The 17,500-nt window shown below is 44.6% G+C and overlaps 1 protein-coding gene across 1 annotated transcript in view; it reads left to right on the forward strand.

The window, feature by feature from the left end:
* Positions 1-17,500, forward strand: part of grid1b (glutamate receptor, ionotropic, delta 1b) — a 195,373-nt gene that overhangs the window by 17,866 nt on the left and 160,007 nt on the right. The window lies entirely within an intron of this gene.

Genomic DNA, 17,500 nt, shown 5'->3' on the forward strand with positions numbered 1-17,500 from the left:
ACGCACACGCACGCACGCACGCACGCACACGCACATGCACGCACACACGCACACACATGCACGCATCTCCCTCCCTATCTATCTCTCTCTCTCTCTCTCTCTTTCTCTCACACACACTCTCTCTCTCTCTCTCCCTTTCTCTCTCTCTCTCTCTCTCTCTCTCTCTCTCTCTCTTGTCCTTGAAATACTAAACAAAGAATACTGTAGTTACCGTCCTTGACACTGAACCCAGCCTTCGGTGGTCCGCAAAACTACAGGATGTATCTTTGACTTATTGAATTGGCAATATGCCTTCCCAGTTTGGGTTTAATGGTTGTGGAGGGACCAGCTCCAGGGAGCTAGAAGTACTAAACCTGTCTGCGCACCTCTCCATTATGAGGGGGAAATGGCAGAGGTGTAAAAAGTACTGAAATGTTGTACTCAAGTAAAAGTACAAATACTTTGATGAAATTGTACTTAAGTACAAGTAAAATTACCCACTTAAAAATCTACTCAAGTAAAAGTAAAAAGTAGTTCATTTAAAATGTACTTTAAGTAAAAGTTACTTAGTTACTTTCAACAACTTGATCGGGGCTGCTCCTATATAGTGCAAAAAAGGACAAGGGGTCATAAATCCAATACAAAAACTAGTTATTTTGAATTAAAGGAAATCTTTAGAAATATAAGTGCAATGACATTAAACATGTCAAACATTAAACATGTCAACACAACATTTAAGAACTTTTGGGACGACATGTCAAGACATGAACCACATGACAGCTAAAATGCCGCTGCCCCACTGTATATTTAAACTTTGGTTACTTTACTTGTGTCCACCTTTAGAGCATTAGTCTACAAACTTCTTGTTGAGTTTGAGCAGCAGCTGATTTTCAAGGTGAGTAGAGTTCATCCGGGCTCGCTTTGCAGTGAACAGCAATCCAGCACAGCTGAAGAGTCACTCGCAGGCGGCCGTGGCAGGTAGGCCAGTATTGAGTTTCGGGGACAGTTTTTTGATATTCTGAAAGGAGTTCAGCAGATCCATATTGTCTGAGACACAGGCTAGATACCCTTCTAACTTCCCTTCACCTTCTGGACTTCATTGAGGAAAATAAATCATCTTCATCTGATGAATGTGGTCTAACTTGCTTCAGCCTCTACCATCCGGTCAAGGTGTTGTCTGACATAGACTAGACCTGTAGAATGACAAACAACATTTCTGACAATTAAGTATTGCGCTGCCATCAAGAGTGCATCATAACACAGAAATAGCTATAAATAGCTACTTGAGATGACAGACCTACAGTATACAGAATGATAACATTATTTTCTATTTCTACATGTGTCACAATTCATAATCCTGAATTCTTGCTAACCAAGACCCCTGAGCATGAACATGAAAGACGTGCACGTTGCAAAGCCACCACTTATTGTTATCAATATCTGACTAAACATCGTGATAAATTCAAGATAACGACATACACATCGACATTGACCAACTGTCTGACAACGATGGTGTGCGCATTCACCTCGTTCCTGTTTCAGGGCATAGGAGGCAGCCAAATGATTAGCCTAATATCAGTTTATGTGGTGTATTTCATTGCTGATGACCGATCTGCAGTTTTTAACACAATATGACAGACTGAACATAATAATGCTATGACCTGAAACGAATTGAAGACAGGAATGGAATTATTATTAGTCTATTGGATGACGGCTGTTAACAGAAGGATGGACACAAGGGGTGTACACGAGTGTATAGCTAGCCTAGCTAGCTAGCTAGTTGACGTTAGCATACTCAGGGCGGTTGCAAGTGCTAGCCAAAATGAGGCTACTAGTGCCATGACACGCATATTTTGCTTATTGTAGCAAAGCTAACTAAACAACAAGAACGATGTCTGAACTACTAATGGAAAGGGACAAATACTGTACTCACCAACACATGCTTGCGCAGATTTGAAGATTCATTTTTATAAGCAGAAAGTTCTGTCTGGCGGGGCAAGCACAGCTTACACAGCATTATATAGCTGTCGCCTCTTTTAGGTTGGAAGGCAAACTGCTTGCTGAGATGTGGACACAGGGTTTCTTCATCTTCTTTAATTTTAACACGCGGAAAGTTCGGTGTTTCAGCTTGTTGCTCCTCCGCACTATCATCTTCCTCCATCTGGTGACTCGGCACCGGTGGCTTGCATCGACTCTATCATCCTCTCTCTGCAGCATGCACCACTGGTGAGAATTGTCGTGCGCGATTCCCGCTTTTTGGTTTCCTTTCTTGAACTATGTTTTTTTTTTTTACTCAGTAACGGATGTAATTTCCAATGTAGCGAAGTACAATACTTCAGTCAAAATCTACTTAAGTAAAAGTAAAATTACCGATTTCAAAAACTACTTAAAAATTACAAAGTACACAAAAAAACTACTCAATTACAGTAACGTGAGTAAATGTAATTCGTTACTTTACACCTCTGGGAAATGGCTGCCAATGCATCAATCCAGTATAAGCCACACACTGGTGATGGTTATATGAGATCTCTATGACGCAGTAGGTATCTTAAAAAGCGTCAAATGCATTTGTATGCATTGCCGTCAGTAATGGAGTGGTGGCTGGTGACTAGATCGAGCCAGTGTGCGTCACAGTTCATATGGAGCATTAGCTTCACTTTGGCCTGCAGTCCATTCAGTGGTGAGGTTATGGCTGCTATGATTATTTTCTTCTTCTTCTGTAATCATAAATTGTCACTTCCTTCCCTACTAAACTAAACATGGACTTTGCATTTCTGCCAACTGACACGCCGAAGAATCTGACATTTTGTTCCTGAATCACTTCAGCAACATCATCACATCGCAAAAGTTACGCTTTGCATGAAATGTCGATGGCCTCATCAATCTGCCGAGCGAAAAACGGTGCAGCGTCTATCTCATTTGTGGTGTTCTCTTCAATAGTGGTAGCAACTGCCTCAATCAGATAGTTCTGAATCGTCTTTGACATTCACGAAAAATGGGCAGCTGTGACATCATAACGGGAAAGCACATCTGTGTGTGTGTGTGTGTGTGTGTGTGTGTGTCTTCATCATAACGGGAGAGCACATCTGGTAACTCCTTGTAGTAGCCTTCATTATCAGATTTTGCTCTTTTATCGTGCTCCCTGAAGGCAAGCTCTCCACAACCCAAAAATAAGTCGCATCCATCAATCTTTTCATAATGTCACATTTCTTACAGTGTCATTGTGCTTTTTTAACTGGAGTCACAAGCCCTCATCAATCAGAGCATCAGTTCCCACACTCCCCAAGAGACTAAACTAAACAAAGGCATTGATTTGATCTTTCTCGTGAAGTTTGACGGATCAATTAAGATTTCATACCTCATCATAACCATCTATTGCAAACTTTGAACAACCTTCACCAACAGCAGCATTCCTGAACATCACACAAGGCCAACAGCAGCATTCCTGAACATCACACAAGGCCAACAGCAGCATTCCTGAACATCACACAAGGCCAACAGCCTTCGTCTACAGCAGCATTCCTGAACATCACAAAAGGCCAACAGCCTTCACCAACAGCAGCATTCCTGAACATCACACAAGGCCAACAGCCTTCATCTACAGCAGCATTCCTGAACATCACACAAGGCCAACAGCCTTCACCAACAGCAGCATTCCTGAACATCACACAAGGCCAACAGCCTTCCCCTACAGCAGCATTCCTGAACATCACACAAGGCCAACAACCTTCACCAACAGCAGCATTCCTGAACATCACACAAGGCCAACAGCCTTCCCCTACAGCAGCATTCCTGAACATCACACAAGGCCAACAGTTTAAAGGCGGTTTCACAAGTTCTCCCATCAGATTGCTTGATTTAGAGCGCTGATAATAAGCATGATTAGCTTTTTAGCTGGCCATGGTCCTGGGATGCCTATAGAGGAGATCACATGTGAGGGATGTCTGCTGACACCCCAAGACAGCGTACATCAGAGGCCGCTACCTGAAGAGAAATCTACGATGGAACCAGCGCTTAGTGGATCATCTGACGTGGAGTGGGCTGAATGGGGAAGGCTGGGGCACCTTCATCTGTGACGTAGAGTGGGCTGAATGGGGAAGGCTGTGTGGATCGATACGAAATGTAGCAGGCAAAACATTGGAAAGGCTGGAGATGGGAAGTCAGATAAATCAAAATAAAAACCAAGTGGCCTTTCTTAAATGTATCAGTTTTTGTGCTGTTTGATGAAAACAAAAATGAATTAATGTTGTGATCCAACATCAGTAGGTGTGAGATGTAGGGATGTGCGGCTGAATTAGTGCAGGTAAACTCATTTCATCTCAGCAGCCCATAAAAAAACCCAATAATTACATGGCTGTGAGGGTGAAATTAGTGTGCTTGGACATGACTCCCTTGTGAAGAGTTGCATGGTAGGTGGTGAGATATCAGTGGTAATTGGTAGGCTTGAGTCTGGTGGAGCTGGTGGTTGCCTGCGGTTACCTATGATTAATACGCTTTTTTTGGTGTTGGGAAAGAAAAGGGCATTCAGAGCCGTACGCCAGCGTATGAAAAAAAAAAAAGAATGCCGGATATGTGTACCGTAACACTTGGAGGACGCGAGTCTTTGTCTTAGACACATAAAAATAACATCCCCAGAAACCTTCAATTTTCTACTTTTCAAATATATACAGTTTGAAATTGGTTGAAGTAAATGAGGAGATGGTTAGTGTTTCCGAGCCAGGGACATTGAATGAGTGGCTGGAGAGAAAATGTTAAAGAAGGACAAAGCTGTGCAGAGCTGGCTGGACAAACCTTGACCCTGGGCTGCGCCTGCTGATTGGAGATGCAGGGAGTGTGACCCGCTGCCATGTGCGTGCTGGCTAGGGAGGTCAGGGGGAGGGGGGGCAAGACAGCTTCCTTGTACAACGCCACAAGATATCATATTTCTTTGATATATAATTTCCAAGGCTAATATAAAATTGTCTCTCTATAATTTTTGATTGCAACTGGGCACATTCAGAGACCATCCCAGTTATCCAGCCGATTGATTAGAATGCTGCGGTCAGCGGTGTCAAATGCAGCATTCTAATCTAAAAGAAGTGAGATCATGTTTGCAGCAGCACTGAGTCTAAGATCATTGACTATTTTAGTAAGAGTAGTCTCTGTACTATGATTAGATTTAAAACCTGACTGTCACTTCTCTGAAGTGCTGTTTTTGCTTTTAGTTGAGAGCAGTACCCCAGAGTTGCAGCAATTATCTGCAAAGATATTTGAAAACATGTTCTTCTCTCAGTATAGAGTGAGGTACGCGCCTTCAAGATGCCACAGTGGATCTCTAGTCTAGTTGTCCTCCATGCCCAGCTCAGCTGTTCTACAGCCTAAGCTCATGGCTAGTGCTATTTATCCATGGTGATGTTTTAGCACGAGCTCTTTTTGATCATAAGTGGCGCAATGCTGTCCAGTGTGTTTCCTAAGTTGCTAAATAAGGCATCAGCCATTTCATTTAAAGAGGAGTGTGCATTGCATTACATCAAAGGACTTTGTAGGTTCTGTTTGTTCTGCTGTGGAATCCAAGTTCTAGTTTTGAATTGAAAATTATCTTTTGTTACTTGAAGTATTAACCAAATCATTGAGAGCACACAGTAATGATCATAAACAGAAATGTCAGACACTGAAATATTACTGATGCTTGTTCCATGTGATACTACCAGGTCAAGTATATTGCCTCCATGTGCTACTGCCAGGTCAAGTATATTGCCTCTTACACAAGTTACATGTACTAATCTTAGGCTCTATAAGTGATGCATAAATTCCATAGCCTTTGAGTCAGTACTGTTGTTAAACTGAGTATTCATATCTCCAATTTCTACAAACAAATAAACAATTACTGGACAAATTCAGAGGCATTTTTAAAAATACACTATCAGCTGTCACACAGAGCTACATTTGCCAGCACTTTCTGTGGACCCGCCAATGTACACTCCAGTTGGGCGAAATCAGAAAACGGAACAAATAAATGACAATCATGCCTGGTCCAAGGGAAGAACTTGTAAATTATTTCTATGGTAACCAGTGAGAAAAATGGACATAAGCTCAGAAACTTTAGGAAGCAGCACTGAGCATTCCTTAGGTGGCCTGTGTGTCTGTATAGTATTCAGATGATGACAGATGGCCAGATATGTAAAGGATTAAAAGGAGTGCTCAATCAAAAGCTTCAGTACATCTCAACTGACTGGAGAAGATAGCAGCAATACCATCCCCTCTTTCGTGCCGTCTTACTGATTGAGAAAACTTGGGAGGACAAGTTTCAACAAAAGTTGCAGCGCCATCATTCTTGAGCCAGGTTTCCACTGAAAAAATCGTTTTTTCAGAAATACAATCTCTAATGGTTGCCATGGTCACCCACTATCTAGTTTTAAGTGACTGCATGCCTCTCTTGCCCAGCCTTTATGTCCTAATCCATGGTGTGTGTGTGTGTGTGTGTGTGTGTGTGTGTGTGTGTGTGTGTGTGTGTGTGTGTGTGTGTGTGTGTGTGTGTGTGTGTGTGTGTTACTCATTGCCCTAACTTAACACACTGGCACCAGGCCTCCTGACAGCATCCACCCTCTGTGTGAGAAAAGCCCTGTTACACATGTCCATGATGTTAACACATGTCCATGATGTGTGTGTGTGTGTGTGTGTGTGTGTGTGTGTTACACATGTCCATGATGTTAACACTGACCCCATGATGTGTGTGTGTGTGTGTGTGTGTTACACATGTCCATGATGTGTGTGTGTGTGTGTGTGTGTGTGTGTTACACATGTCCATGATGTGTGTGTGTGTGTGTTACACATGTCCATGATGTGTGTGTGTGTGTGTGTGTGTGTGTGTGTGTTACACATGTCCATGATGTGTGTGTGTGTGTGTGTGTTACACATGTCCATGATGTTAACACTGACCCCATGTAGCGAAGGGAGAGAGCAGTCACCCCACCCGCCTCAAAGTGATGCTCACAGGGGTAACAAACCTGCAGCTTGACTGTGAAGATCCAGGCTTGTTGGTATGGCGGGGAGAGCGCGTATCCAACCGTAGTGATGGCACTCTGTCACACCCACCATAACACACACTGGCACCTGGTGCTCGGCCAGCTTCCTCCCTCCATGCTACACATGGCCATGATGTTAAACATTGACCTGTGTTTGTGTGTGTGTGTGTGTGTGTGTGTGTGTGTGTGTGTGTGTGTGTGTGTGTGTGTGTGTGTGTGTGTGTGTGTGTGTTAAACACTGACCTAACATGACACGCTAACACCTGGCACTCTGTATGCATCCTGGCAGTGCATGAGTCCAGATAAGTGAGAGGGCATGGTACAGTGCCTGTACCTGATGAGATCCACCCTCAAACCATCAAGGCACGAGAGGTAAACATGCGAGCATAACCACACAACGATAACAGAAGTCATAGTATTTTTAGCATGTTCCTGTTATGTAAGGTGGCAGTGAAAGTGAGAGAGAGTGAGAAAGAGTGTTATTTCCAGCACACTGTATCCCTGTTTGGTGGCGATCTTCTGGGAAGAGAGGCAAAGCTCGCACGTTCCTGTCCTGTATGGACCTCACTGCCTTTGAGCAGATGGTGGCTCGCCCGGGTGATTCTCTCTTAATACGATGAACTCCCCCACCTCATCTCTCAGAAGCTCGTGCCAGGCCCACAGAAGCACAGGCGGTGGACTGTTCCAAAACTAAACAACGGGGGAACTCAGAGCGTGTACACACAAATGCGTCTTTAATCCAAGACATCCCTTCAGTGTCTTAAACTCAGATTTCAGCAGCACTCAGCATTTAGCTAAGGCTTTTTATCCAAATCCAAAGCGACTTACCGAATAGATTTAGTACACCCAGTGAACAGAGAAAAGAAAACTCTAGGCAAGTCCTGCAGAAGCCTTAAGAGAAGCCTATCAGCGGCAGGGTGTCAGGAAAGACTAGGCTATTGAGGAAAACCCATCTATTCAGCGCTGACGAAATGTCAAATTAGATACAATCTTCAATTTAGATGTGATGTGATGTGTAGATGAATAAAGGAGCATGCTGCGTAATGGGACACCACCATATAGTCTAATGCAATGTAGGCCTACACTGGTGTGGAAGGGTGGAAGGGTGATATGTGACTCAGATATCGTAATAACAGCTATTCAGTCGCTGTGTTTTGTGTAGTGGGTAACAGACAAGCTCTGTGTGTTTAATAGGGATGTCTGGGAACAGCGGCGTCGGAGGGTGTTTGACAATTGCAAGGGACATGTCCCCCTTCGTCCCCACTTTTTCCAGCGCCCCTGCATTGGAGTGTTTCATAGTGGATGACTTTGGGCCAGAACTGGCCTGGATAGGGCAGACTAGGTCCAGCTGGATCAAAAGAATCAGAACCAGAATCGGTTTTATGGGACCAATATGCTGGCACATACAAGGACTTGGCTCCAGTAGTTGGTGGCTTAACGGAAAGGACAATATGCAGATTATGTATAGACACTTCACATGTAAGGGATAATGGACAACTGAACGGGTAGCAGAACATAATGCGTGTGTAATAAATGATAAGTGTGGCAACCGTGGTATAATAATATTAATGCACGGTCGAGCTGATAATGCAGCCACAATGTGAAGCGGAGCGGCATTTACACCTCAAAGTGTCCATTATCCCACTTGTACAACACGTATGTGTTATGTTTATTTTTGGATATCATCCATGTCTTGATCGCTAAAAATGACTTGTTTCTAGGACTACTTGTTTCTTTAAAAACAGGACTTGTCAAAGACCCAAAGCTTAAACCAGCCCGAGGAAACTGTTATCTGTGTTACTGGACAAATTCAGAGACATTTTTAAAAATACACTCTCAGCTGTCACACAGAGCTACATTTGCCAGCACTTTCTGTTGTCCAGCCAAGGTACACTCCAGTTGGGCTAAATCAGAAAACGGAAGAAATAAATGAGAATCATGCCTGGTCCAAGGGAAGAAAGTGTAAATGATGAGCTTCCATTTAGTAAGAGATTTCGCAACCCACACAGTCGTTGCTGATAGGTGAAAATTCACCCTAGTTACCTCAGGACTCCGGAGATTGTCAATCAGTATATTTATTCAACAAGAACAATTGCAATTGGGCTCACTCACAACACAAGGATGGAGGTGAAGCAATTTCACTACCATCGCACAGGGTTTATATACTTAGATTTATCTAATGCTGACGCCGTACGTGTTTTACAATCATATTCAAAACAAGGTTCTCGTCCGAGCTTCTTGTGTTTTCTCAGGGTCGAGAAAACAATCAGTGGCGCCAGTTAATCAAAGTTACACATATACACAGGAACACAGAAAAGCCATGTCCCTGTTAAAAGAAAAGCAGATAAGATAATTATTAAAACAAGGCACTTGATTCATATATTATCAAGTCATTAACAGTGTTTGGTAATTATCTCCATCAGTTGCATTTCCCTACTAATGTTCTATGTATGCTTATAGTATAAAGTACTAAGTTCAATACTAAGCACTAAGTTAGCTTCGGTTATGTATGGTGTGTACGGTGTGTGTGTGTGTGTGTGTGTCTGTCCACACAGGTCCCTAACACTCCCGTTGGTGCGTTTGAAATAGATGGGGGTGGACGACTAGCGTGCTCATAAGTTGTGTGGACGCGCTTACACTGCAGGAAGTCAGATCACAGGGGCCACAGCTGTGCAGGCCTGCAGTGATTTGATTTGTTTCTGATGTGTGTGTGTGTGTGTGTGTGTGTGTGTGTGTGTGTGTGTGTGTGTGTGTGTGTGTGTGTGTGTGTGTGTGTCCTTTGCTAACTTGTTTTGACTCGAGTGGCAACACAGAGCCCTTGATGTAAGGGAGTGTGTATCTATGGTGATACAGTAGATGTGAGTGTGTGTGTGTGTGTGTGAGGGTGAGGGAGAGGGAGAGAGAGAGAGGGAGAGGGAGGGAGAGAGAGATAGGGAGAGATAGGGAGAGAGAGGGAAATGGAGAGAGAAAGAGAGGGAGAGAGGGAGAGAGAGAGGGAAAGGGAGAGAGAGAGGGAGGGAGAGAGAGAGAGAGGGAGAGAGAGGGAGAGAGAGAGAGATAGGGAGGGAGAGGGAGAGAGAGATAGAGAGATAGGGAGAAAGGGAAGGGGAGAGAGAGAGAGAGGGAAAGGGAGAGAGAGAGGAAAAGGGAGAGAGAGAGGGAGAGAGAGAGAGAGGGAGAGGATCAGGCCAGGGTGACTGTGTGTTTGTATATTGGCGTCAGAGGGGGTCCTGTGACTGCCCGTGGGGTGTAGAGTAATGAAAATGTGAAATGAAAGTAAAAGGTGTCACGACTGGAGTGTGTGTGTGTGTGTGTGTGTGTGTGTGTGTGTGTGTGAGAGAGAGAGAGAGAGAGTGTGAGTGTGTGTGTGTGACTGTGTGTGTGAGTGTGTGTCTAGAGGGATAACACCGAGCGGGAACAGAGGGGGGCTGGATACACTCCAACTAATGGGCACTCCTGAGGCTGCCTGGGTACTCTCTCTCACACACACACACACACACCCACACAGACACACACACACACACACACACACACACACACACACACACACACACACACACATAAACCTTTTCATATTTTGGGCAAATGCACACGGAAAGACAAATGCACAGATATAAACACTCACTTACTCATACACAAACAAACACACAGACACACACACACATACACACACACACACACACACACACACACACACACACACACACACACACACACACAAACAGATATACACACACATCACACACACCAGTGTTCATTTTGTCAACAAAAAATGTTGACAATAAATATTCCTTGCGACCTTTATTCCATCACTAAATTGCAACAAAAATCTTAGCCAATAAATCTAGTTAGCTTAAAAAGCCGAACAAAACCACCAGCTGGCTTCTGGAACGATGAATGCCTCGCCGTGGTCTCCACCAGCAGCCTGTCAGGTGGGGAGAAAGGACAGATCTGTGGACGACTCGTTCTTCTCATGTTCAAACTGAAAGAAAGACTGAGTGTGTCGTTCAGAATGGGGATGGAGGGCCCTGTGGAAAAAACAAAACACAAACTATTTGAAAAAGACACCTGAGGTTGTGTCTGCCAGGGTAAATATCAGTACGTTGATTGATTTGATAACGTTAGGCAAACAGTAACGTTAGTTGTCATAGTGACTGCTCTCACTTTGGTAGCAGTGATGTTCGCCTCAAGAGTAGTGCTAACGTCACTCAGGTTAGACTTCAGAAGTTTGCAGAAGCTGGTTGCAGTTAGCATCAGTCCTCTGTCAACAACTGTCCTCTTGGTTGGTTCTGTAGGAAAATGTGTGTACTGTTTAGACAGTATTGTAAAACTGTCTCGGAACATTATGAATAAATCATTGCCTAAAGACTCAAATTAAAACTGTTCCATTGACTTCATCTTGGCTAAAAGAAAACAAAACAAGTTTGACTTCAAACCAACTACAATGTTAAGTAAAGGACTACGTCTAAAACTAGAATAAAAATGATTGTCAAAATGAAAACACTCCTTCCTTTCGCTCTGGAAACAAACCCCACCGGAGGAGAGGAGTATTGATCCTGTGTTGATCAGTGCCAATAATCAATAACGTGCCATTTCCATTGTTTAGGTTTCTGTTTGTATGTGTTTTTCATCCCTCTTGAAGCACGAGGTGCAGGCTCTGGGCTCTGGGCTCTGGTCTCTCTGCTCTGGGCTCTGCTCTCTGTTCTGGTCTCTGGGCTCTACTCTCTGCTCTGGGCTCTGGGCTCTACTCTCTGCTCTGGGCTCTACTCTCTGCTTTGGGCTCTGGGCTCTACTCTCTGCTCTGGGCTCTGGGCTCTACTCTCTGCTCTGGGCTCTCTGCTCTGGGCTCTACTCTCTGCTCTGGGCTCTGGGCTCTGGGCTCTACTCTCTGCTCTGGGCTCTGGGCTCTACTCTCTGCTCTGGGCTCTACTCTCTGCTTTGGGCTCTGGGCTCTACTCTCTGCTCTGGGCTCTGGGCTCTACTCTCTGCTCTGGGCTCTACTCTCTGCTCTGGGCCCTGGGCTCTGGTCTCTACTCTCTGCTCTGGGCTCTGGGCTCTACTCTCTGCTCTGGGCTCTACTCTCTGCTCTGGGCTATGGGCTCTACTCTCTGCTCTGGGCTCTGGGCTCTGGGCTCTACTCTCTGCTCTGGGCTCTACTCTCTGCTCTGGGCTCTGGGCTCTGGGCTCTACTCTCTGCTCTGGGCCCTGGGCTCTGGGCTTTAGGCTCTGGGCTCTGTTCTGGGCTATGGGCTCTACTCTCTGCTCTGGGCTCTACTCTCTGTTCTGGGCTCTGGGCTCTACTCTCTGCTCTGGGCCCTGGGCTCTGGTCAGTGTTACTGGTTGGAAGGTCACCGGCTCTGAGTGGCCAGCGTTCAAGTCCTGGTCAAAGCCACCGGTCTACTTTTTCAAACATTCAGTTATCATTCAGACACTTATGGCTTCAATTCATTATTTCACACATTTCTTTTAATTTACCCTTTCATGTTCTTCAAAACATGGTCATGGTGTAGTTTCTGCCTTTAAAGCTCTCAAGGGCAATCATGTACTTTCACTCAGAATTTGAAAGTAGTAACCCTATAATAATTATTGACATGTTTACACTACAGACAGTATGGGATGAGTTGGTGTGTTGCAGCCAGGAGTAGGTTAGATATCCTCTTTCATTGGCGTTCCCGGGTGCTCCACATAATCATTTTCTTATGCTGCCATTTCAGGCAACCAGTGACAGTTTGTTAAGTCCATTCATTTCATTTTACTCAATTCAATTAATTTTCATTTAACTGTCAACTGAATTGAGAGTGTGAAATGTTGGAGGGAAGTTTGTAGTTGTCCCTTAAAGAGACAATCATTTGTCACTTTTTGAAGCATGTTTTGAATAGGCAATGAGTGCTGTGATCATGTTCAAATTGACTTTCATGGTATATGGTCATATGAAGGACAGATCAACACACATGTCCTTACAACTTCGTGAAGGACCCTTACCAATGTGCGTTAGCATGCTAGCAAGCCTTCGATCAGTGCCAGCTGTGCTGTTGTAGGGGTTTGTAAGGTTGTTGCATGCTTTTCAGTCAGTAGATCGCTAGTTTGGACCAAAACCCCCTACCGCTGCTTTATGTGTCTCCTCATCACGCACGCCTGTCCTGTCTCTTGTCCATCCTTTGTCCCTTTGTCCCTTTGTCCCTCTGTCCTCCACCCCCCCCCCCCCCCCCCCCTTGAGCCCCTTTATTACCCAGGGGGCAGGTGACGCTGGATCTGAGCCGGTTGAAGTGGCTCCCTGTGGTGTGTTGGCCAATGGCTGCTCTTGTAGAGTAAACGTGCTCAAGTCCAGCTCTCCATGTGATTGGGTAATGTGAAGTCCTGCTCTCGATGTGATTGGGTAATGTGAAGTCCTGCTGTCCATGTGATTGGGTAATGTGAAGAAAGGCCACTAGACTCCCCTCTCAGTGTTCAATAGGAGGGCTATGATCTCTTTATCTCTCTCTCTCTCTCTTTCCCTCTCTCACAAGCCTCTATTTTCCTCAGAAGAGAGAGGGAGAGAGAAAGAGAGAAACAGGAACATAGGAATGAGGACAACAGCAGAGAGACGGAGAAAGAAAAAGAATCCCTTAATTTATTTTCATTTTCCCCTCTTTTACCAACATAAAGCAACTGTCACCAGCTCTGAGAGTCATGCCCATAACCACAGTGCAGGCGTCTATCACCACCTCTGAGAGTCATCCCCATAACAACAGGCATCTATCACCAGCTCTGAGCATCATCCCCATAGCAACAGGCATCTATCACCAGCTCTGAGAGTCATCCCCATAGCAACAGTGCAGGCGTCTATCACCAGCTCTGAGAGTCATCCCCATAGCAACAGTGCAGGCGTCTATCACCAGCTCTGAGAGTCATCCCCATAACCACAGTGCAGGCATCTATCACCAGCTCTGAGAGTCATCCCCATAGCAACAGGCATCTATCACCAGCTCTGAGAGTCATCCCCATAGCAACAGTGCAGGCGTCTATCACCAGCTCTGAGAGTCATCCCCATAACCACAGTGCAGGCGTCTATCACCACCTCTGAGAGTCATCCCCATAACAACAGGCATCTATCACCAGCTCTGAGAGTCATCCCCATAGCAACAGTGCAGGCGTCTATCACCAGCTCTGAGAGTCATCCCCATAGCAACAGTGCAGGTGTCTATCACCAGCTCTGAGAGTCATCCCCATAACCACAGTGCAGGCGTCTATCACCAGCTCTGAGAGTCATCCCCATAACCACAGTGCAGGCGTCTATCACCAGCTCTGAGAGTCATCCCCATAGCCACAGGCATCTATCACCAGCTCTGAGAGTCATCCCCATAGCAACAGGCATCTATCACCAGCTCTGAGAGTCATGCCCATAGCAACAGGCATCTATCACCAGCTCTGAGAGTCATCCCTATAGGCACACTGCAGGCGTATATCACCAGCTGTGAGAGTCTTCCCAATAGCCACAGTGCAGGCGTCTCTTCTGTGCTGCCCCTCTGCCTTCTCCTCTGACTCACCACACTCACGAGCAGAGGGGAGTCGACCCACGTCCTGCCCTTCGCACAGCCGGCTCCGGACCAGAGTCGCGTGCAGTCGGGGGGGCTCAGGGTGAAAACCAGCGCTTCTCTTTCCCTTCCCCTGCCTGCCTCGTGATTTCTGCAAATCTGTGGCTGGATTGTGAGGGGGCTATTTTTAATATCCTGCTTTTAAATGAGCTCTAGGCATGACCATGGCTGCCATTTGACTTTCAATGTGTTTGCATAAGAGAGGACAACTCTGGGAGTCAGTGTCTGCTCAGATATGTGTGGCATTTTTTCTAGAATGTTCCATCCAGTTGGTAAAAAGGTATATTGTTTATTAGGACTCACACATCCCAGTTCAAGCTGCCAAGAGAGAGAGTAGATTAGTGTAGTGCTATATTGTGAGTGAACTGTTTTTCTTTTCCTGCGGTGCTGTTTTCATTAACCCTCATGGATAATGGCACTTCAATTTGTGCTGCCAGGAAACAAGTCTGAAATTTGAAATGTTTTTCTTGATCTCTTCCTTTCTCTCTCTTTCTTTCTTTCATTCTATCTTTCTTTTACGGGCATGACTAACGCAAGACTCTAACATCTGTTGAACATCGCAGCGGCAGGCTGACTGTTAACTCTGATATTTTCATCTGACTTGCCCGATCTTAGAGTCGGGGCTGAATTACTCCTCGGTTGGTTGCCTGACCTTTGCTGATGCTTTTTATTGACAGTCATCTCTCATGATAGAAACCTGGTAATTGCTTTCAAACACTCACACCAAACTCGGCAGTCATTTTTCAGTGGAGCTGCACTTAACATGCTCGGAGGCAGCTGGGAGTGTGATTGCTGGAGAGAGACGATGTCTCTTTTCTTTTTCTATTTTCCGTTAAGGTTAGGCCTGACAGAAAAAGAGATGCAAAATCATTTGAGCTATATAAGGAAGTGTCTCCCGTTAAACATTAGTTTGCTGTGATTCTTTTGGCTCAGTTAAACACACACAGTGGGCTCGTCTGAATGGCTTTGGAAACAGATACATAAGCATTCACATAATAACAGATACATAAGCATTCACATAATAACAGATACATAAGCATTCACATAACAACAGATACATAAGCATTCACATGACAACAGATACATAAGCATTCACACGACAACAGAACAATAAACAGAAAAGAAGAAGGGCGAGAGAAAGACATACATGAGGAGGAAGAGGGCAAAGGGGTAGTAGTCAACAGAGAATGAGGAGGAAGAGGACAAAGGGGTAGTAGTCAACAGAGAATGAGGAGGAAGAGGAAGAGGGGTAGTAGTCAACAGAGAATGAGGAGGAAGAGGACAAAGGGGTAGTAGTCAACAGAGAATGAGAAGAGGAAGAGGAAGAGGGGTAGTAGTCAACAGAGAATGAAGAGGAAGAGGACAAAGGGGTAGTAGTCAACAGAGAATGAGGAGGAAGAGGACGAAGGGTTAGTAGTCAACAGAGAATGATGGTTCTTTTCATGAAAGCAGACTCCAACAACAAGGCCACTGTTCCGAAGCATTGGGTAACTTTTACTTCTGGCATGTCAATAATGACAATCGTACCGTTAATATTACTGAAGAGGCATGTCAATAATGACCAATCGTACCTTTAATATTACTGAAGAGGCATGTCAATAATGACTATCGTACCTTTAATATTACTGAAGAGGCATGTCAATAATGACCAATCGTACCTTTAATATTACTGAAGAGGCATGTCAATAATGACAATCGTACCTTTAATATTACTGAAGAGGCATGTCAATAATGACAATCATACCTTTAATATTACTGAAGATGCCAATCTTCAGCTCAAGTAAAACGAAGCTAAAGCTATCGGTTAGTGTGAATTAAGCCTCGAACTGTGTGATCTTATTTAGAAATGCAATTTAAACAATGCTTACGTTACAGGCGTGATCTAATACCGTATCAAGTTCCATGAAACGAGTTCAGGCTAAGCCTATGAGTGGCTGCATATAAAATGTATTGTTTTATGGTAAATCTAGTCCTATAAATTCATGAGCAGTGGAACTAAACCTGATGAGGTGATCATTAAGCAGCATTCAGGCACTCGTAGCACAGAGGGACAGGGAGCGAGATGGAGATTTCTGATTATGTGAGAGTGGAGGGCAAGTGAGAAGGGCCCACGACTAATTGTTGGAGCCTCTTAGCGGAGTGACATTAAGCATCCGAGGGTCAGGGCAGACCCCGGTCTTCAGGATATACTGTGTATAGAGCACTTGTGGGATAACTGTGAGACGGAGACTGGTTGGAGGGTGGGCGCAGGCAGTGTTCTATTGTACCCCTGAAGTGTGTGATAGGTTTGGTGGCAGGGATGAGAGTGTGATTCAGGGCCCTTGGCACATGCCACTAGACTTGTGTCATAGTAGAGAGTCGTTCCCACACAATTCTTGGATCTGATTGGTTGTTGGCATGAAAAGGTTTTCTAGAAAGTTCTCAGATCTCAGATCTAAGGCGACCACATGGCGTGCAATGTGACGGTCGAAATGGTGGAATTCTGTTTGTTGCAGCGAATCGCTTGGTAACACACACTTCTCGTGATGAGACAAACTGAAGATGACTATAATTGGGTCCTGTGAACAGATCGGGGGAACCAAGTTATAGCCTCTCAGCATCCATTTTAATAGTCTACAACCTAGATGACAAATTAGTAGTGTTTAGGTTTTTTTTTTGTTGCTTTAAAAATAGTTTAGTTTAGTTGAATAGCATTTGCTGGCATCTGCACTATATTTTCTGTTATCACCAAAAACATTGAAGCTCATTCACTGTCATTGCTTTCCCAAAATAACGTTATGTTTGATGATCAATCTGGCCAGCAATGCTACGTGAGCTCAGAAACAGCTTGATCCTGGCTGGCTGGCTCATTACAAACAGGAAGTCATGGGCTGAGTGATAGAAGGATATTAAATCAATTTAAATAATTATTATTAAATAAATGGGGTGACTGGATTGTGGCAT

This window comes from Clupea harengus, chromosome 1 (genome assembly GCF_900700415.2).
Source record: "Clupea harengus chromosome 1, Ch_v2.0.2, whole genome shotgun sequence".
NCBI lineage: Eukaryota > Metazoa > Chordata > Actinopteri > Clupeiformes > Clupeidae > Clupea > Clupea harengus.